This window comes from Brachyhypopomus gauderio, chromosome 12 (genome assembly GCF_052324685.1).
Source record: "Brachyhypopomus gauderio isolate BG-103 chromosome 12, BGAUD_0.2, whole genome shotgun sequence".
NCBI lineage: Eukaryota > Metazoa > Chordata > Actinopteri > Gymnotiformes > Hypopomidae > Brachyhypopomus > Brachyhypopomus gauderio.
The window spans coordinates 18,915,967-18,939,083 of NC_135222.1; positions in this window are offsets into that span (position 1 = coordinate 18,915,967).

Genomic DNA, 23,117 nt, shown 5'->3' on the forward strand with positions numbered 1-23,117 from the left:
TTGTAGTTTCAAATCTTTATGTATGGGCACTGGACAATTTTACATCCAAATCAAAGGATTTGCATCAGCTGGGATTGATCCTCACCATTCCAACCATTTCAATTTCTCCATCCTCCTCTGTAGTCTACCTTCTCCTCCTCCTACGAAAGAAAAATAATCTTTAGGAAACAGATCGCCCTTGGTGTTTGATCTGTCACAGCGTTAAAAAATATGCCGAGGACTGAAACATTAAATCGTCACGAAAGGATCTGTTGGGCCTGTTCACTCTTGTCTGCATGCCAGGGGAAGGGAGTTAACCCCAGAAGCTTCCCCCAACACCTGCAACACACACAAACACGGGTTTGTTTACAATGTGCCTGCACTCAAGAGTTTTAGCTCTGCTATCTATACTTGAGAAACATCTCAATTCCAGTCAGGCCTTCCCTCATAGAAGAATGTCAAGCAGTAACTCTTCTTTCTCGGTTTGCATTTACAGTGCCTGGCTGACACTCTTAAACAAAGTAGTTTACATATTTATCAGTATGACTGTGTGTGTGTGTGTGTGTGTGTGTGTGTGTGTGTGTGTGTGTGTATGTGTGTGTGTGTGTGTGTGTGTGTGTGTGTATGTGTGTGTGTGTGTGTGTGTACTCGCTGAGAACTGAACCCCTGACCTTGGTCTTATTCACACCTGGCTTGACTGGCTCTACTAGATGAGCTACACAGGTACATGTCTTTCTTTTTGTTCATTCGTTTGTCTACTGTAGTGGGATTCAACAGTATTTATATTGCATTGTATTGCGTAATGCATTGTGTAATAAAATACCTGTACTGTATATAATTACACATCTAGGAGTCAAGTCTTCTGTAGTTTATATAACTGCTATTTCTCTTTGATTCTGCACAACATAATTACTTTAATTCATACTGTTGATTTTAGAGAGAACATTGTGGACTGTCACAATATGCAGTGTTGAATTAAAATGTCATAATCTGAAACTGGACCAGTCATCTGTAGCATTTAGGAGATTAATCAGACTGCAGTCCTCCAACAGTAGGCCTGCTCACAAAAACAGCAGTAATAAGCTCTTCTTATGAGACTGATTGTCAGAGCGTTAAGCCATTAAAATCTTATCCCATAGTAATTATTCATGGAGCCTTGGAATTAGTTTATGCCAGGTCGGTGTTGCCAAATCCTGATTAGGAATGTTTCTCCACGTTGGATGGATATCTGGTTTGGCATAACATGCTTTCTGTACTGCAATATCAGTAGCTGAGCAGTCTGTTTGTAAACAGAAAGTTTCAAAACTGCAACACAGATATGTGCTACACGTCCCTACACATAAGTTGAGTTGATTGAAGCTTTTTGTAGATAATGTGCTTGGGGAAACATGCGGTTTTCCTTCACTGACAAAACTTTCCAGGCAGCGAGTGATTTGAAACTTTCTCATTCATTGAAAACGGGGAACGAGATATGGTTGATAGGCTCGAACCAGGACATTGCCAAAGAGCTTACAATGTCATGGCATGAAATGCAAATGAGGTAGTGGAAATGCAAATGAGAAGTAGCACCATTAGGTTATGGCAGCCTGACTACATCTGCATCGTGCCATCAAATAATTTTTCTTTTATGGCCAAATGTTCCATAAACATTTATGTTGCTAAGCTAGACTGTTTCCTCGTTGATAATTTGAGGGTAGAATTGTCTTTTTTTTTATGTGTTGTTGTTTATCTAAGTGCTGATAAACACTTAAATGCCTGAGATGGGTACACCTGTGACGAAACACAGCGCACCACGACTGGCAAACTTCACTGAATAGACAACACACCTCTGCTCCACGTATTTCTTGAATACCTTTGTTTCGGTTTAAAAATAGAACCTGCTTACGTACAGGAACAGCTTGAGTGCCTGAGGCTTCACTTTCTCCAATCGCAGAGTTTGGTTCTTTTAGTGGGACCTGTATGCGACAGGCAGAAAAAAAAGAAGTCCTTCCCAAGTGTTTTGTGCATGTGTCATCGCTACATGATATTGTGGGCCATTCATCCTGTGTGGGCCGTGAGTTTGTGGGTGTTTTTCGAGACTTGTCATGAAAGGTTTAACCACATACCCTGTCTTCCAAGGGAATTTCCTTACCACAGTTTATTCTAACTGCAGTCTTCTCTCTCTTATCCTCTGTGTTTCCCTCTCTATCTGCCTGAAATTAGTAGCGGTCAGACATGACTTGTAATCTGTCATCATTATGCACTGAACTAATACAATTACATACATTGTATTATTTACATATAAACACATTCTTTAAAAAATGCTTTGAACAAGATACTGTATTAAATAAACCTGAAAATCTAAGGGGCAAAAATGTGTGTGTGTGTGTGTGTGTGTGTGTGTGTGTGTGTGTGTGTGTGTGTGTGTCAGTCAAACCAATAAAAAATAAATTAATGTTTTAATGTGTTGTGTAACTGCATTCATACACTGGTTTTAATTTATTATATTGCTGATCTATTATGGATATGCAAAGAGCATTGTTTTAGTAGGACACCAATAAATTATATTTGTATAAAATACCGATACATGGTTAAAGGTTGTTGAAGGGAATTAAGTAAAAAACACAAAGTGCATGAATTACTTATAGACTAAGATGTATCTAAATTCACCAGTATCAAACGTCTGTTTAGAAAGATGCTTGAATACACCATATATTAGAATTGACAAGAGTGATTTTCCCATTTCCACATAGCTGCTAATCTGCTACTTCTCAATTTTCATGCTGCAATTCCACTGAAGTACAGAATATAAATGAGAAAGTTGGATGTTTAAGAACCCATTCCAGGGAGATTCAGATGTAGTTTAACCCTTCAACACTGAATTGAGTCTTCCTCACAGCTCAGCTCCTCACCCTATATGTGAGGAACATATGTGGCTTGTTCAGATGCACCCGGATACCTCACATGTTGAAGCTGTTCAAAAGAAAGTCATGTGGAAAAAAAAGCACTGGGTCCTTTCACCAGTCCGATTCCACTGAAAATACACACACACACACCTCGATGTAGATTGTCTCGTCTCTGCAAGTCACAGTGCTGAAGTGATTACAGGAGCCTTTGTGTGCGGAGGAGAGTGGAAAAATTGCTCTGCGTATCCGTTATCTTTCATCTACAAACATGGAATTCTGTGGCATGTCCTGAGTCACAGTGCTCTCAAATGAGTGGATTCTTGGGGTCATACCCACACAAAGGGTCATTTGATTCAAGAGGACATACAAAGGCATGTTACATCATGATAAGGAAACACACACACACACACACATGCACACGCACGCACACACACACACACACACACACACACACACACACACACACACACACACACACACACTGCATGCCATCATAAAGGCACTGATGTGGCATTGTGTTACCTGCACAGCTTTTCTTTGATGTAAGATTGCTTTCACAGGCTGGAGAGTACGTAACAAAAACGGGGCACTAGACACCTTTTCTACCACATGCAGTCTGACTGTGAGGAGCTTTGTCCATTGTGAGAGCCTCAGGGGCACACAATTGAACACTTTGTGATGGAACGATTGATACAGAGAAATTTAATCACTTTCTCTGGCTGCGGCTTTTAACTGTATCTGTGGCTGCTTTGAGACCAGTGGGACAGTCAACAATGGAACGCTCTGTGGATAAGGGGTTGCAGCTCTGAGGCCCAGACACCAGATACCTGCCTTTGCATTATAGTTCGCTCCAGGACACGATTTACTCTTGACAAGACATCAGTTTAGCAGAACTGTGGGGCAAGTACAGCACTCAGGTACAGGGTATCATTTCATTAGGTATCAGTCCGATTGTTCTTCCACCATGACTCAAAACCCATGCTTACTTCAGCGATGACATAGATGCAGCAGAAACTTTGGCATCATTTGTCATTGTGACATCATTTGTCATTGTTACATCATAATCACTCCAAAAAGCACATAACTGTTTAACATTTGACTGAGATGTACGCTGCATATCTCTTAATGTCTGTTGTTATTTTCCCATGGCAAAATCAACCAACCAACACACAAAAAGCTCCAGAATCTAGGTTGCCATTTTGTCTATGAGTCTGAACCATAGTTCCTGCATTTCAAAGGCTATTGATGCTTGTACAACATCCCCTCTGGCTTGACTTCACGCCCACAGTGGACCCCCATTGACTCTCTAGCCCTGTTAATGGTAATAAAATCTTTTACATTTCCTCGCATGGCTGTTAAAGTTTACTGCGCCCTGCCCTTTCAAACCTGCTGCACAGCCATTACTGGTGCTAAAAGCCCTGTCCTTCTCCCCTGCCTCATCTCCCTTCTACAGTTACCCATAATCCCCCCCACCCCCCCCCCCCCAACAAAATAACACTATTATCATATAGACCTTAAAGAGCTGAGCAGGTTTAAGCTTTTCATATTGTGATATCCGATCGCAAAGAGCTTTTAGGGGAGGAGGAGCGGGGAGTTTATTTTTGCCAGGCTGCCTTGGGGCCGTGTGGCTGGAGGCTTCTTTGACATTGGAGAGCGCTGCCCAGAGTCCAGCATTTTGCTGCTCTGTAGGTGTTTACTCTGCCCTGTCGTCACTGGCCCTCTACTTCCCCATCCTCTGCATGCTGGGGCTTTGTTGGCCCATGACAGCGCGTCAAAATGCCTCCACGGGGGCAGACAGTTGCCCTCACCCCCCCACTGAAGCCAAAGGCGAGTTTTTTTTTTTTTTCCATACAGACTGAGAAGTGACTCTACAGCCTGCCTGAGAATTCATATCATCCTTTTTTTTTAATATCAACCTGGGTCTTTAGAGTAAATGGAAGATAATATAGAGCTGAGAAGCAAGAAGCAAGTAAAGGCTGGAAAAATGAGCACAGCCCACATTATTCAGCTTAGTACACACACAGCACCTTTATCCAACAGCTGAAATTTGCCATTACTGGGGCTTGAACCAGCAACCATCAGATTACTAGTTAAAATCCTTAACCACTGAAATGCCACTGGCCTCTAGCAGCCCAGCCCAATTTGTGGTCCCACAGGTTTGGTCAGGCTGGCCTCCATCACTGTGTGCTCCACAGAATAGGATTTCACTCCATATGCATGATAAAAAGAAAGAAAACTAAATAATTTCAGTTAAACTAATTAACCAAATGAGGCCTCTGATAAGGTCAAGAGGGAACTGATTTAATTATTGAGTACCAAGAAGTATCATATGATTTCTTCCATCTTCCAGACAAGAGCAGTCTTCCTCTGATGTAATGGGGTAATCTTGTAATTAAATGAATAGCACTAATGACGCTTCAGTGACTAGGATAAGTCATTACACACCAAAAATGAAAACACGATTCATTTTGCCTGAAACACAATTATCTTCAACCTATTACATTCAAAATAAACAGTCTCACCGAAGGACACCATCAGAAGAGGGATAGTTTAATTAAAGAGAATTTAACAGGTCATTGCCCCTGCTGGGTGGTTTAATTATGTGGTATAAACCAGGTTAAGTCCTTATTACTTGTAAATACTGATTTTCTACATTGGTGATTAGAATTAGAGAGAAATCTGCAGTGTCCTGTCACTTATTACAGATTAAATTATCTTGTTTTACATTGACACAATTTAGCAGATAAACTTGTCCAGTGTGCCATACAGATGTGTATTATTGTATTTATAGAATAATGTTTAGGTAGTGTATTAAGCCAGAGAAGAAAATTAATAACAATAATCTGTCAGAGAAAGTACAACTTTTTTATATAATCACCAGTATGGTCAGAATGCTAAAAATCATTGGACATATTACGAAACCTGACCTAGAATTAACCTGGTAGGCTTCTTTCATAGCCAAATCATGAAGAGATGATGAAGACTGATCTCTGAACAGACGCACACAGTGGTCTACTGGCTTTCTGGCTCGCCAATAGGTGTGCATGTGTGCTACCTCTTTATCCAAGATCCAAGATGTGCCTTAAAGTTCGAGAAAAAGATTTAGATTTCACGTGGACCCTGCTGGGATACCATTTCAGACCACGGACGTGTTTCGGTGCAGCGCTGGGACTCAATGAGGAGATCCTCGCCATAATGAAGGTCACTCAGTGACTGCAAGGCAAACGCCCTCCAATAACTCACACATAGCTCAAGTGATGTAAACATTACTAATTGCTTCATTATCTTTCATTTCAATATATGGTTGTTAAAATCATTACATTAGATGACAGATGACAGGTAATCATCAGATGCAAAGTATTTTTAAACAGGGTGAGTAATAAGCTGTCATTGCTCTTGGATTGACTCTAGGATGTTCTGTGCTGAGAAACTCCATCGTTTTCCCTTTTCATATATAAAACACTGATCTTGTAGAGACCCCAAACGTTTGTAAACCGCTCAACCCCAACACACACAGACTACCTTTCTCCTAGAGGAGACACCCACCACCAAAACTCACCTTCATTCCCACCTCCAACCCTCTGGTGGGGAACAACAGGCCAAACAAGCTGTCCAGTCCTGTTTCTTTTGCTGCACTTTCTCCATCGGCCGTGAAGCACACACTAAAGCAGACAGCAGTTTCCTGGCTCAAAGGAGAGTCAGGTGAGCATGAAGAAGTTTTTGGAAGGTGAGCAGAAGGTCTTGCGCACTAATGACTGAGACGGCTAGATTTCAGCTCAGCCACTTTCTGTGAAGATTTTTAGTCTCTGAGTTTTATTATAGCAGGCACTGCTCATCTGCAATAATTGCACAGTGCAGCCTTCTCTCAAAGGTTTTGCAGGTTGATTGTCTACTGGGGGAAAACATACAGATGTTATTTTTTTATTGAGATGGGGGTTTATTGAACGTGGCTCTTTTGAACTGTAATGGGGGTACCTTGAGTGCAGGAGGTTCCTTTGTCTTGATGCCCATAGAAAATAATGTGTGGGTCAGTGATCTCTTTTTTTAAAATTATTGTCCGATGTGTGTAGGGAGGATGCATACTTCCTTCTATCCCAACAAATAGTCACAGAGGCACTGAACCTGGCCGAACAGTGATAAGATGAAAGTGAGCGGCTTCTAACACGTGCGACCATTTGCAGCGGATTATCTGGGAATCTCGAACGTTCCGCTCCTATCTGTTCAATACAAATCCAGCATTCTTCTGTCACTGTCAGAGACGAAATGTTTCACACGAGTCAAACACTTAAGCGCATAAAGAAAAGGGGCAAAATGAAAAAGCCCAGCACTGTGGCAGACGTGTCTTGGCCTGTTCTGTCATATTTGACAATCGCGTCATTTTAGCCACATGAAGGCGTCGGTTCCGCCGCACAAACGTGACACGATTCACTGTGTCGTTTTATGACAGATGTCATACCCACAGGGGCAAGAAACACGAAAGCACTGGTGTTATTTATCATAGCAAACATCAAACTGAGTAATGATTCCAGAGGAATACTGTTAGTCTTTTCGAGGTTTATGGGTTGAGGTTTACAGCTTTTGACTGACATCTGATCACCAGAAGCGCAAAGATCACGTGGTTCCGAGGCCTAAAATAGTTCATGGATTGAAGAAGTCGAGAGACAGCACTTAACTGCAGGCTAATGTCTAATACACCCTCCCCACTTTAAGATATGAAAATTATGTTAAGAAGCAAATAAGTGGATGAAAGAAAGGGAAAGAAAGAGATGAAATTACTACATGTGCATTTCTGATCATTATCAAACAAATATTATTAGGTTTATATTGGTCACACCAAACTGACAAACTATAGGCTACCACAGATGAGATGCGTCTTTGTGTCTTTGATTTTTTAAAATATTCCTCTTCTTTCAGAGCATAAATGTGTGAGCGCCATGTCACCTCATTCTGGCACCCACCCGTCATCCACCCGTCATCCACCCCCACCCATGAAAATCAGCCCCATTGCCCTTATTTGTCTAATGAGCACCATATGGTCCTGTGCATATAAAAATGGCGGCCGGGAATGTTCTAAAGCCGATGTTTCATTAGGCGTGGGCACTCTGAGGGTGTAGGGCCTGACCATGTTTAAAGGAAGAGAGGGGCCTCTCCGGCTTTTTTTTTCTCCCCTGGGTGGTGCAGACAAGGGTGGAGGCAGAAGGTCTCTTGTTAATCAGAATTAGGCAATGACAAGGAACAGGGCAGGCGCTGCAGTCTTCTAATCCCTGAACGGGACCTTAATTGTATCTGCTCCAGAAATCCCTCACACCAGCACACAGCCCACTCCCTCTCCCTGGAGTGCCCACACTGATTAGGAAGGATGGTCTGAAAGGGAGGGAAGGAGAGAGAGAAAGAGAGAGAGAGAGAGAGAGAGAGAGAGAGAGAGAGAAATGCATAAAAAAAGCTAGACGAGTCCATATTTGATAATGAATATCTAAGCAGCCTAAAGCCCACAGAGGTGTAGTACAATGTCAAAGTTTTCCTAATGGACACCGTGGTGAATATGTGAAAGACAGGTCTGTCATTTGCTATGATTCCTAATTGGGACTTAAAGGACACCTTTGGTAACAGAATCAGGGAGTTGTGTCGTGGATAGTGGGCTGAAGTGTAAGCTTCTTCCCTGTTTGCTCTGCGACTTAAGATGGGCCGATTAAAGACATTCCTCCTCCATGCCGCGAAAGCAAACTGACATTCCCGTGGGCCTTCACTGCTAGCAGAGCAGAGAAAAACGTGAAGCCAGATATGCAGACAGTGGAGCAGGAAGATGAGACGTGATACGTGGAAGCAGGCGTGTGGGCGCGCTCCCTAGCACAGGCAGTCTGAGTTTGCGTTCATATGAGCTTAGCGTTATCTCTTCTGCAGTGCACAGACACACAGTCACCAACTCACACCAAGCTATCCAAACTATGACCAGAGACTCTCAATCCAGTCCTCATGGTAGACTAACACTAGTTTTCATGTTTTCATGGGTGCTGGACTAATATGACTTGGGTAGTGCTTTAATGAGCTTCCTTCAGATTTACTGAAACTAGGCTGAACTTGTGCACGCAACTGGTTATGCACGGTCTGGGCAAAATAACACTGCAGTCACATTCTATCCATAACACCTACTACTTGGCGTTAATGTGAACTACATGATTATGATATGTTTCCTTCTAAAATAAGTAGTCTGGGTCTGGGAGAGCTTTTTGGATTGCTTTCTATCGCAATTGATGATGATTAGCTGGTCTAGTTTTGCCAGGGGTTGTCATATTTTGGTAAATTCAACTCTACCAAAGCCATTGGTCCAATCCACTCACCATCCCATCTCATTTGGAAGCATAAACAACCATCACTTATCCACCATATGTGTCCATATGTGGGTATTCTGTATATTCATGCTTCTGCTCAAATAAAAATTCCAGGGACAGTGAAAAATGTTTCCTTTTTTCTCATTGGATGGAGTTGAACCAAGTCAAACCAAACTCTAACCCTTGTGGAGGTGGCCTGTAGGGAACCTTCTTCTAGTGAACCCTCTAGCTAATTTGCTGGCATGAAAGTAGTGTGTCAAAGTTTTACAACTTTGAGTTCTCAAGATGCAATTCTTTGACATCTGCACTTTTCCAACCATGGCTCTTGTCAACAAGAGCTGGAAGGCAATATTCATGTCTGCACAATATGTGCTTATCTAAACCAAGAACTTCCTCCCAGAACACCAAGAAGGTCCATAAACACAGGGTTACATAACAGGAGTAAGGACTCATCAGCTTTGGTTTGACCTGTTCATTGCAGTCATCTATCCAGTGAGACAACACCTTAACCTTAACCACACACACACACACACACACACACACAGCTACATGGCCATGTTTGCAGTTTACAGTCAAAGTGATTGTGTGTCATTGTAAATGTGTCATTAATTATCTTTTGACAATGTCGGTAAAAGTGTGTGTGTGTGTGTGTGTGTGTGTGTGTGTGTGTGTGTGTGTGTGTGTGTGTGTGTGTGTGCGCTCCATGAAGTAGGTAAGTAGATGCTGAAACTTAGGACTGTTGCCTGACTACTGAGCATGAAGTTTAAGAGGTGCTACATGACAGCCAGCAATGACAGGAATGTCGGCAGCTGCTGAAGAAGAGAAGAGAAGAGAAGAGAGGAGAAGAGAAGAGAAGAGAAGAGAAGAGAGGAGAAGAGAAGAGAAGAGAGGAGAAGAGAGGAGAAGAGGAGAAGAGAAGATAAGAGAAGAGAGGAGAAGAGAAGAGAAGAGAAGAGAGGAGAAGAGAAGAGAGGAGAAGAGAAGAGAAGAGAAGAGAGGAGAAGAGAAGAGAAGAGAGGAGAAGAGAAGAGAAGAGAAGAGAAGAGAAGAGAGGAGAAGAGAAGAGAAGAGAAGAGAGGAGAAGAGAAGAGAAGAGAAGAGAAGAGAAGAGAAGAATGTCACCATATGACATTTTTGTGTTACCTTTTATGAACTGATGGGCATCCTCAGACAGGGTTGGTGGTGCACGGGCGGATTGAGAAATCGCCCTGTTCGTCATGCTCTCTCACCCCCACCGTGTTTATAAAGCAGACGGGCAGCGGCGTGGCCTGCATCCCTTACATTCTTACCTCTCCCATTCATATCCCACACAGAGCGCCACCAACACTCCTGGAGCTCAGCTCTCACTCCCTTTAAAGGCTCGGCAGGGGGAAACGATCCGTTACTCTAGTGTCAACATCGTGACAGCCAGGCCCTGCGCTCCGCAACTGTGGCCCAGGCCGCCCCCCACCCGGCAACTGGGGGGGGGGGGCCGCGGCTCTGTTCGGTGAGGCTCTTCCCTGACGCCTGGACCACGGGAAGTGGACGGAGACCGCAGACGCACAAACATATCCAGCGAGGAGCACGTGGATTACAAGCAGCAGCAGCAGCACCCCCCGTGTTTACGGGCAAGAGCTCCTGGAGAAATGCAAACAGTAGGTCTGGCTGGGGCTGACCCCGTGGTCAAGAGCAGGTCGGGGAGATCGGACAGGCCAGAATTTATTGAGGCTGCGGAATTTCAGATGTCCTATCTTGCAGCAGGGCAACCCAAGAATACATCAGCGACGGTGTCTGTCTGTCTTACTAAAGGGACCTGGACAGCATCGCACCGCTCAGAGTGCGCGCGCGTTTGCACACGCACACACATGTGAAAACAGCCATCCATTAGAGGAGCTGAACTTGAGGTGAATGTGTGTGTGTGTGTGGTGTGTGTGTGTGTGTGTGTGTGTGTGTGTGTGAGGAGGTGAGGGGTCAAGCAGCACCGGAGTGGTCTAGAGAAGGGCCAGAGATGTCCTGATAACCTCCAGCTGTATGTATACATCTGGGTGTACATGCACGTATGTGTGTGTGTGTGTATGTTTGTGTGTGTGGTGTGTGTGTGTGTGTGTGTGTGTGTGTGTGCGCGCGGGCGCGCGCACGTGCATGTGTGTTTTTGCATGCTTGTTTGTGCAAAATTGTATTGTGCAAAATTGTGCGTGCTTTTGTGCATGTGTGTGTGCATGTGCATACATATGTGTGTGTGTGTGTGTGTGTGTGTGTATGTGTGTGTGTGTGTGTGAGAGAGAGAGAGAGAGAGAGAGAGCGAGAGAGAGGCCACTGTTTTAAGCCTGATTTCCCTCCGATACGGCTGCATGACCAAGGTCAGCCTCTCAAGTTTCACACAGCGTGCTATCAATCCCCTAAACAGATACACACTCCCACACACTCACCTTGCTTAGAGACTTGGACATGGACTTGAGAATGGCCTTGTCATAGCTCTGACACTGGACTGTGTCCAGCAATGCAGAAAGGAAATTTGCAACCCATCACAACATATTCAGTTAGCAATCCAGAGCCATTCAATATTTACATTTTTAAAGAAAGGAAACATTAATATTGTTAACTTATTAATATCTAACAGTGTATTAGTTCCGGAACTATTTCAATCACTGTCCAGCCCCCCCCCCCCCCCCCCCACCAACTTCGAAAAAGACCCTCCTAAAACAATCAACACTTTTACAAGGAGAGACATGACGATGGTGAAGCAGCACATGCCCTATCTGGGACTGAGACGTCTCCCTTAGAAATGAACACTGGACGTGACCGCGCTGACTGTTATCAGCAAGACAAACGATCCAGCCTCACACTTCAGCCTGACGTCCTGCCTATTATACTTAAACGTGACCTTTCGGGGCCCCTCTGGCCTCAGGAATGTCAGCAGGTTCTCCTCCGAGCGAGCAACACAAACAAACCCCACACACTGGGCCGGTGTGCGCTCTACGAACCCAGCACGGAGGCACTTATGTCACGGAGTCTTCGCCACGAGGGAAGGGGGGGGTTTGCGCGATACAGGCAACCAGCCGTGTTTGAAGCCCCAGCGGTGCCTGCTGTCATTGAGAGCGACGGAGAGATGGAAAGAAAAGAAAAGAGGGCAGAATGCACAGCGTTGACATCAAAGCAGGGGGCCGGGGGAGGGGCCAGGGCGGAAAGGGGCCAGGGCAAGTACTCTAGTTAATGCCAGTTATTGGGGGGGGGGGGGGGGGGGGGGGGGGCTGCTGACCTTGGTTACACCCACATACACACACACTTATACACAAGCTCACACACCTTGAGCACTACTGGAATGAGAAATAGCCCCCCAGTAGCATCCACTCAGTCTAACTGACTAATGCAACTTGTGACTACTGATTCAAGGAAGATTACAATGATCCCAAATGATATAATTATAGTCAAGCAATAATAATAAATTCATTATTCAAATGGCAGATCTGATCAGTGGCTTTTGTGTCTGATCTGTTCAATCTAACCTGTGGGCATTACTGCCATTCCAAAGTCTTCGTTTGTGCAGAGAACTCACACCTGGCAAATCTGTTTGAAGCTAGAAAGTTCAATCATGCAGAGTCAAAGCAAACTTGCATTCAAGGTATATAAATGATGGACATGCTAAGTTTTAAAAAAGTTTAAGTTTCACCATGCAAATTCAAGCAAGGCAGATTTCCTTCAAATGCAGCAACATGTTCAAATTGATGGGAAGCGTTTCATATTCCAGATATTTTATTTTACACTAAGACGATTGGGTGTCTGTGCTCAAACAAGGGCGTTCGTGCAGCTTTTAGCTTTTATTATGTAAATGTTATGCAAATTCTTTCTCCTTCTCCCGCCCCATCTCACCGCCATCCAGACATGAGTGATCTCCACCTGTCTGTATGGAAATGGCCCTGAGTCCAGCTGCGTCCGGCTGCGTCCGGCTGCGTGCGGTGGGCGGATGCACCTTGCGCTGGCCCAGGCAGGAAATGTCCTGCTCTTCTGGGGCTGTTTAAAGACATACCTGCGTGTCTGGGGAAGACATCTAGAGCGGTCTAGACTGGATCGCCCGTCAGTCTCCCACTCTTGCTCTGAAACTCAGCAAGAGAGGAGCAGTCCAGTGCTGAGATATTGTGTGTGTGTGTGTGTGTGTGTGTGTGTGTGTGTGTGTAAGTGGAACAGTGTAAAACGAGATCGGACCAGGATTTGAACCCAAAGAAGAAGAGAGGAGAGCATCGAGGAACCTGCTGTGTGGACCCATGTCCCTTCTGGTTTCCAGGCCCAACAATTAGTATCAATGTTAAATTCTGAGTAAAAAGTTCCCTCCAGCCCACCAGCACAGGAGCCTGTCCAGCAGTTTTGTGATTTAAAGCTGTTCTGCTCAGCTACAAAAGTTGAGTTGCTCCATTGTACTTGTATTGCTGGCTGAAACCTTCACGTTCCTAAGTGCTCGTATCCTCAGGGTGCCAGTTAATCAGCACGAGGTAGCGATGCCTCGTTAACACGAGACTACATAGAACAGCACCGGTTGGGTTACGGTGCTGAAGGGGTGGGAACCGCCCCCCCAGGACAGTGTATGGCAGCTTGGGCCATACAGTGAACTCCCCCTGCGAATTCTAACACACAAGGTGTGAAAGGCAGGTAGCAGAATCGAGGTGAAGCAGAGGTTACCGAGATGAGCGTTGATTAGGGAGGGATTCTCGTTATTTTTTTTTTTTTTTTTTTTTTGTCTCAAACGGAGGTCCCAGAGGGCCGCTCGTCCAGAGCGTGGGACGAGGGAGGACAAAGGGGGGAGCGGTGCCCGGGACATCCCCGAGCTCTCACCTTTCTGTCCCCGCCACCTCCCTGCCGTCTCACGTTCCTCCACCGCCACTTTCACAGCTCGCACAAAAGAGACGCATCGCCATTGATCTGGGCCAGCTACAAACCGGAGCCACGGCAACCAAGGGCAACTGAAATATCAGCGGCCGAGAGGCGCTAGGGTTTGTGTGGGTGTGTGTGTGTGTGCACATATGCGCACGTGTGTTTGTGTGTGTGTGCATGCATAAGGGCACGGGCAGGTCAACATGTGTGACATTTCTGTATGACTCATCCCAAGTGGAAGTACATGTCCCTAAACTATGAGTTCTCCCAGCTGATAAACAAGGAACACCTTTCATAGTATGGAGAAGACAAAAGGGGAGAAATATGAGTCTTTTCGAAAGAATACGAGAAACAGGGAGCAAAATGGCCAAACCTCAGCAGAGAGATGGGACCTATACATGTATATGAGAGAGAGACCTACATGTATCTAAGAGACCTACATGTATATGAGAGAGAGCTACATGTATATGAGAGAGAGAACTACATGTATCTAAGGGCGTACTCACACTAGGCTCTGTGATCCGGGCCCGGGCACGGTTCCCTGCCGAAGCACGGTTCGTTTGGCTCGTGTGAGCACTCCAACCGTGCCCGGGCCCGGATCAGTTAACCGTGCTCGGGCCCGTTTGAAGAGGTGGGCCAGGGCACGATTCATGTGGACTCGGGCACGGTTCGCTTCTAGTGTGAGCGCTATCTGTGCCCGGGCCCGCTTGGTGCCTCGTCTGATTGGTTCATTTCGCTGGAACTCAAACATGATGTCAGTGATGCGACGCTCACGTTAAACATTCATAGCGGCAAAGCGATTAGCAGACAATCGTTGTGTTAAATTATCGATAAATCTGTGCTTGCACCGTGTTTCTGCACTCCCAAAACGACTACAAAAATACAATAAAAAGAGAATCGTGAACTTCATAGTGTTGTGCGAGCACACTTTTTTTCCAAATAAAGTCACGTTGTGATGACGTAAGCGTGCTCGGGCGCGGTTGATGAAGCCAGTGTGAGTGCAGGCCAGAGGGGGATGGTGCCTAGTGTGAGTACGCCCTTAGAGACATGTACATGAGAGAGACCTACATGTATATGAGAGCGAGACCTACATGTATCTAAGAGACCTACATGTATATGAGAGAGAGACCTACATGTTTATGAGAGAGACACCTACATGTATATGAGAGACACCTACATGTATATGAGAGAGAAACCTACATGTATATGAGAGAGACACCTACATGTATATGAGAGAGACACCTACATGTATATGAGAGAGAAACCTACATGTATATGAGAGAGAGACCTACATATATATGAGAGAGACACCTACATGTGTATGAGAGAGACACCTACATGTCTATGAGATATATATATATATAGCTACAACCATCCATTTCAGTTTGCAGTGATTCTTAGACACCCGCCATGTCTGCCCTCATGACATAGGGCAATTCATAAACTCAGCCAGTGTGACAGTAGTATTTAAAGAACGTAAATTCCATACAGAGTTAGAATGACAACTTTGCAGAAGGAGCAGAACAGTTCAGCAGAAAGTCAGAAAGTGTGTGTGTGTGTGTGTGTGTGTGTGTGTGTGTGTGTGTGTGTGTGTGTGTGTGTGTGTGTGTGTGTGTGTTTGTGTGTGTGTGTGTGTGTGTGTGTGTTTGTGTGTGTGTGTGTGTGTGTGTGTGGGTAGGTGGGTGGGTGGTTGTGGGTGTGTCTCTTCCTTTTCCCTCCCTTTCGAGGCGAATGGCATATCTGCAGGACGTTAGTTGCCCTGAGGCTAGGGCGGCTTCTCTCTCTCCCTCCAGACCTCCACCGTGGCACAATGCAGAGGGTCACACAGCCCGTTCCACCACCAGTGCTAGCCAAATAAATCAGACATTTACCCCGGGTGGAGGCCAGAGCCCGGTGGGCGAAGGGTGGAGGGGGGGTGAATATGAGAGCCAGGGGTCAGGGGGTCATGGCCCTTCACGTCTAGAAACACTTCACAAAGGGGCCCGGAGAGGCAGGCTCGTAATGGACAGGGCGGGACAGGCTGCATGCTCCGTAATTTATACACCTGTCATGGGTAAGTACACTGGAGCAAGAGGTCAGGCTCCAATTTGTTTAGTCATTGGGGTCTTGAAAACAACGCGCTCTCCGGAGGGAAACGGCGCTGTTCGGCTCAGAGCGGAACCAGGTTTGTGTTTATCTGCGAAGCCCGGAATCACCAGCACGCATGGACAGGATGAAACCGGGCCACACGCTTCCTATGCACAGGATGGACAGGAGGCATGACAAAGACCTGCAGGCGGTTCTGATTCTTCACCAACTTGTAAATTCTTCTTCTCACCTGAATCTTTGTCTATGGGTGTCTTTATGACTGGGATTAGTTAAGGCGCTAATTAAAACTAATGCCAGCAATAATTTTACTCAAATCATCTGCCCTTTACTTTGAGATGGGCTAGGAGGATGGTGGTTTTCATTCATTCTACAGTGATTTTCATTAAGAGAAAATTATCTAAATCTATATACAAAGTAAAAGGGCTTTTCTCGCCTACAAATGGATTTTGATCTCTTGGACGATCAAGTTCAAAGTCTTTCACAACGCTACGAGAGTAAAATGGGTACTTTAGCCCTCTACTGTCCCCTAGTGTTCACTTATGAATCCAAAGTAAAGTCTGCAAACAATTCCTGTATTTTCAAAGCCCTTTCCATTTACTCTTTATTCCATTTACTCTTTTTAATATTCAGGTTTCGAGATTCAGTATCTTTCTGCCATACAGCTTACAGCTCGGTTGTTAAAAATTTGCCTCAGAGTACTCAAGACAATAGATAACCATAGCATTACATGTAATAAGAAATAAAACAAGAGAGAGAGAGAGAGAGAGAGAGAGATTAATGATTATTACAGATGGAAGTATCAATTCCAAAGAATCTATGCTCACAACATTTAACCTTTTTTGAGATCTCCAGTTGTAGTTATGGTATATATACTGCTCAAAAAAAATAAATCTCCACTCCTAATCCTTAAAGGCCAGGGTCATGGCACAGTCTTTCAGTTCTTGGTCATGCGGGAAAAGACTAGTGGTTCTTCTATAGACTCTTATGACCTTGCAGGGTGCGCTAGCTGAAGGTGCCATTAAAATGAACCAGGTTTAACGTTCCATAACAATGACCCTTATTTGTTGTTGACCCCTCTAGTAAAATGGCCCGGAAGGCTTTTTAAGCCTCTGTTGTGAGGCCCTTTCCCAAGCTTACGCTAACAAATCCTGGTTGGATATTGGAGGCTTAATGTGGATGTCCAGGAATAAACCCCCTGTGTAGGGAACAGGCTTTGAATTTGTTTTGAAATTATCCAATGGTTGTATTTTCAAAACAAAATTTGGAAATGTTGATATTGTTTGGGGTTTTGATGGTTTGAATTTGATCTGTACTAGAATTACATTTACATCATTGAACTGCAAGGTAGAAGTCATCTTTCTTGATTTTCTGGATTTTTATTTTATTTTATTTTTTTTTTGTGGAGGCGATGCCATCTGCAGTAGGAATATTGTATTGCATTTCAGGCCAAAAATAAAATCGGACGGTTTTCACAGTGACCTAGCTTGGGGGATGGGGGGGGGTCTCTCCTGCCTGAGAGACCCCCCAGTGCTTCACACAAACACCCCCCGGGTTCCCCGTGTGCCCGACACCAAAACCCTGCATCATCTTTCATCCTTGACATCATATTCTTGTATTCTTGTGTCTTGACATCATCACCTGACAACCGCCACCCATCCAATATCAGATTGCTTGATGAAGGTCCAACAGGACATTTGGACTGCTTCAGAGCCCGTCTGGTAGCTTGCTATCAGCACCAGGGCTCCCAAAAGACCATAATAGTCCCATCAACATTGGAGCTACAGGGACTACAAAACCCAGACCCCACCGGAGAGCCAGTGGTGTACATGGAGGGGACATGACAGTTGCTAGAACCTTCAGAAGACCAGGACTTCATCAGTAAGTTATTGACCGGGGGTGGCGGCGTGTGACGATTGTTGAGCGGGTGAGGGGGCGTCGTTTAGCAGTTGCTGTGTTTAAATATATAGGCTACATAAAATCAATTATAGTTTATTTTCATATGGAAAACTGTATTCTGAGCTTGTGATTAGGCGGGCCCAGCTGCCAATCAGGGTGGGCCTGGCCCACCCAGGCCCGCCCGTAGATCCGCCCCTGCTTCTAGGACAGGTGACAGAGGGCATATGAGTTTCATCAGTAGACAAGCAGACCTTAACCTGAGCTCACAACACCATAGTCACTTCTGCAGTTGCATCACAGGCAGCTCAAGGAGTGACAGGAACAGAGAGAGAGGGAGAGAGAGAGAGAGAGAAAGAGAGAGAGAGAGAGAGAGAGAGAGAAAGAGAGAGAGAGAGAGGTCAAGCTAATTCACTAGATAACTGCAATCACATGGTGGAAGAAACTCTTGCCTGTATTGCATGGCTATCGCATTAACTTATCTTCCACAGCTGCTCCTCAAGCTTTCATGAGCAAGATATTAGTGCCAGCTGTGGTCAACTGAGCAGGAAGACCGATGTCCAGGGTCAAGGTCCCACACCTCCTCTCTTTCCCACCGCGGGAACGCAGGGTCACGTTTCCTCAGTTTCCTGTTCTACCCCCGCCACACACCTGTCTCAACGAAAGCTCAATAACCCTCGATAATCACTTGCCGAGTTGAATCAGGTGTGAGTGAGCAGGACAGACTGTGTAATTCCACAGGAATTGACCTTGAGACCTGGAATAAACCCTGATGTTCTGCTGTTTATTGGACTGGAAGATGCACTGGTCTGATGCATATAGGGAAACACCATTTGGTGCCGTATGTCTTGCTGTTACATTATATTAATTGTAATAGATTTTATAGTGTTTTTATTATGGATTTCATTTAATTTTCTATGAATACTGTTTTGATTCATCTTAAACTTCTATTGTAAATAGAAGTTCTACTATAAATATAAATGACTTCATATTCACCATAGGACTATATTTAAATGAATTAATGCATCAAATAATCAGTAGTGCAGTGGAAATGTCCCAGAGTTTGAGAGTCAGCGTTCTGTTGAGTTCTGAGTACCACAAGCAAGGAATAACAATAACATAAAATAAAAAACCCCAGGTGGTGTGGCCAATGAATCACACCCCCACACCACGAGAGGGCGGTGTGGCGAAATAACAAAACAAAGACCACACCCAACAAAAGACAAAAACATAAACAAATGCCACGTGGAATGCCACTGCAGACTAACAGAGGCTACTGGCGGGGCGACCACAGGGCATGGGGACTACCCCGCCTTGTCACCCCTATGATGCCCCCTGTTCCCTGACTGCTGTGAGCCGGAGTGTTCCCTGAATGCCGTGAGCTCGTGTTCACGGCTTCTCTGCTATGTACCAACGCGTCGCCTTTGGACTGCCACTGCTTTTCTTTCACTTTCTGGCCAGCTCGCTGCTGTGTATCTGTCATTTCTTTATTACGGAGAATGACGATACTCTACACATGCTCTTGCCCCTAGTTCTGTAATTCTACCTGTCACAGTACTGAAATATTGTTCAGCATGTATGATTTTTGTGAATTAGTGACATTTCATACCGTAGAAATCAGCTCGAAATATAAAGCAAACATTATTAGTTGTAGCAATAAATTATTATCAGTTTTATGATCATGATAAATTATGGATTAAAGGAGCTGGGTGATTTTATTGTGGTCACCTGGATGACTTTCATAAATATTGGTTCTGATCTCTCTTACCTTCATCATCCGGATTTAATCAGAGTCTGGACATTTCTGTTCATTGTTTCTAGACGCTCCAGATGATCCAGCTGTTCCGTAGATGTGTGAACACTGTAAATGGAGCAAGTTTCACGGCACTGCAGACCATTACTCATTTCCTACGTGCACTGCTCCCCTCTCTCCATCTCATGCTTTCCCTGTGAAGTCATCCCCTCCCCACCCAGGAGAGAGCCGCTCCGATACATCACCTCCCTCCGTCGCTCCACCAGGGGTTTCATAATGCATCAGCACACTACCCTGTGCTGGCTCATTCGGGGGGGGGGGGGGCGACAGCAGTATGAGGTGTTCATCATGTGACTCAAAAGAAGAGCAGTGGGCCTCCTGAGAATACTGCGGATATTGAGAGGTGAGAGGTCTCCCAGCATGTGCATGAAGGATAGAGTTACTGAAAAGAGGCTGGCAAGGCTTGCTGACCCACAGCTAGAGGAAGAGTTCTGGGGTCAGCCCGGCTGGCCAGAGTTCTGGGGTCAGTGCGGCGGGCCAGAGTTCTGGGGTCAGCCCGGCGGGCCAGAGTTCTGGGGTCAGTGCGGCGGGCCAGAGTTCTGGGGTCAGCCCGGTGGGCCAGAGTTCTGGGGTCAGCCCGGCGGGCCAGAGTTCTGGGGTCAGCGCGGCGGGCCAGAGTTCTGGGGTCAGTGCGGCGGGCCAGAGTTCTGGGGTCATACTAATAGTCCTACGACAGTGCTGCTCATTGTTACTTCTGGAGATCTACTCATCTGAAACATGCCATCTTGATCTCAAATGTAGGGTTGCCACCTAAAAACACCAGGCTGAACACACACTGAGCTCCTTATTAGAGTCTCTCATAGGTACACAGTGACAGTCTATAGCCCACCTGTTACCATGAAGAACGTGGAGAATCTCATCTGTGGTACTTTTCTGTTGGTGGCCGGTAGGCTTGGCTGAAGTACCAGCACTCAACACAGCAACACTGCTATGCCCAATAAATGCCAGCTTGAGGACATTAACCACACCACTACAATATCAGTGTTGAGCACCATCTACATTCCAATAAATACCATCTCAGCAGTGCTCTGGTGGTCAGAAACTGACTAGTGACAGGCAGCATAGAAAGTGGCTAAGGAACAGTGCACCAAATGAAGTGTCTAATAGTAACACTAATACGCATGTATCTAATAATGAAGCCGGTGACTATAGTTGCAAGTGAGAGTGTATATCAGACGTTCCAGGAAACACATCGAGCAGATCCAGCTTCAGTCTAAAATCTTCATGAATGAGCAAAGAATTTCTTCAAGGAGAATCGGACATTCTTGACATAGATCAAATGTGGTGTTGGGAACAAAGCAAATATGAATTAACATTCTTTTTAATGGTTCAAAATATCATAATACATTCACTAAAGGCTTTTTTGCTGGAATTATAAACACAAAATCACACTAAAGCGTCAGAGATATTCAGAATCACAGAAAATGTCGTTGAAAAACATGAGTTCTAAGCACCTCACAATTTTGAACACTAGGTGGAGCCACAAATTCATTTTTGTTAAATGTAGGAAGCCATCCCATTGTTATTATATAATATAACTATATATATTAACTATATAACTATAATTATTATATAACTATAACATTATACATATTAATATATATATATATATATTATATATATATAAAGTTACATAATATCTTATATATATAATGAATAAGAAAATATATAGAATATATTAAAGTGTCATGGCACATAGGTCTATGTCAACAATTTTATGCAACTGTTTGGTTTAATAATTTCTAATACCTTTCTATGCTACTCCTCATTCCATCAAAAGCAGCACAGTGTTGATTCACTCTTGTGATTGTCTTCATGTCCTCTGAAATGTTAGAACATTTGAACGCGTTAAAACACAGGGACTCCACCATTCTCGTTATTAAACATGTTGGTGAGTGTTTCCATAGAGAGAGGATCCAGGAAAATGATGGTGTCTATGATAAGTCAGTGGTGTTATTATGATTTAAATATCACAAAATGATATAAAATCTTCTTTTTCAGTTATAGATGTGTGGAAGGAGTAGAAGGCATAGAGAGACTGGCCTGCATTCAGAAGATGTGGAGCCAACCAAGAGACATGTTTAAGGTATAAAACCTTACAGTACATTTCAAAGGTAGATGTAGAATATAACACTCGACTTGCACTTTTGACCATCAGAACAGGTTTGTCACACACACATAAACAGTCAAAGATTTCAGAATGGCAAAGGGGCAATTCTTCCACCTCTGATAAAAAAACAATCTATATAGCCCAAAAAAGTGTTGAATTTGACTGAGTAGAGATTAATACTGAACAGAGATTGATACTGAATCGAGATTAGTACTGACAAAATACATTCTAATGTGACAAATTCAACACTGTTTTTGTTTGTTGTTTGTTATTTGCTATTTATTTATGTATTGGAATAGTTAGAAGCAAAACATCAAAACAACAATCTAGGATATAAAAACAAACAAACAACAATCTAGGATATAAATAACCCTTAAGGAATTTAAATGCTGTGGTTTGACATTTTTTCTAAACAGTGGAGATAAAACATATAATTTGGTTCACATTGAGGTTGAAAGATTATGTTAAATGGTCTAAAAGGTCTAAATGGTATAATCTTTTTTTAGTGCAGAGTTGCAGATCCCCAGAGCAACATAATTTTTAGGAAACATTTATCCAATTATAAACACAAACAGGTCTTAAAAACTGGTCCCGATCCAGTTTATCACAGAGCGCAGGTTCGTCTTCATCCGCTAGATGGTGCTGTCTTTCATGGGAAACTACAAAAGTGTTGTTTGATTCTGGTTTTCAGTCAACACAGACCTTATTATTTAAACATGCACTTAAAAAAATAAAAAGGTAGTGCTATAAGACCATTTGTAATAACCATAGAACCAATGAAAAAACAGTGTAGCAAAAAACTTTTTATGATTCTGGTTGATTTTTTCTCTTTTAGACTAAATATAAATTCTCACACCATATGTTGAAATGAAAAACTAATTTAGTTGTCATTTTAATACAGGCCCAGCTTAAAAATAAAATCTTTAATTTTTCATTTTTGTTTACACTTTTATGTAACGTCTCGGAATTTTCTAAATAAAATCACAATCATCATTTAAAATGTGTTTTGCTTCATTGACTTAAAGATACATTAAGTAGCATTCTCACTTTTCGTCTGACAGTTGCAAATTACTTTCTGATGATACTGGTGCGCCTGGTGACATAATTTCTCATAGCATCTGGGAAGCAACTTTCAGCGTTGCACTTATCCAGAGAACGACATTATTTTTTGGTCA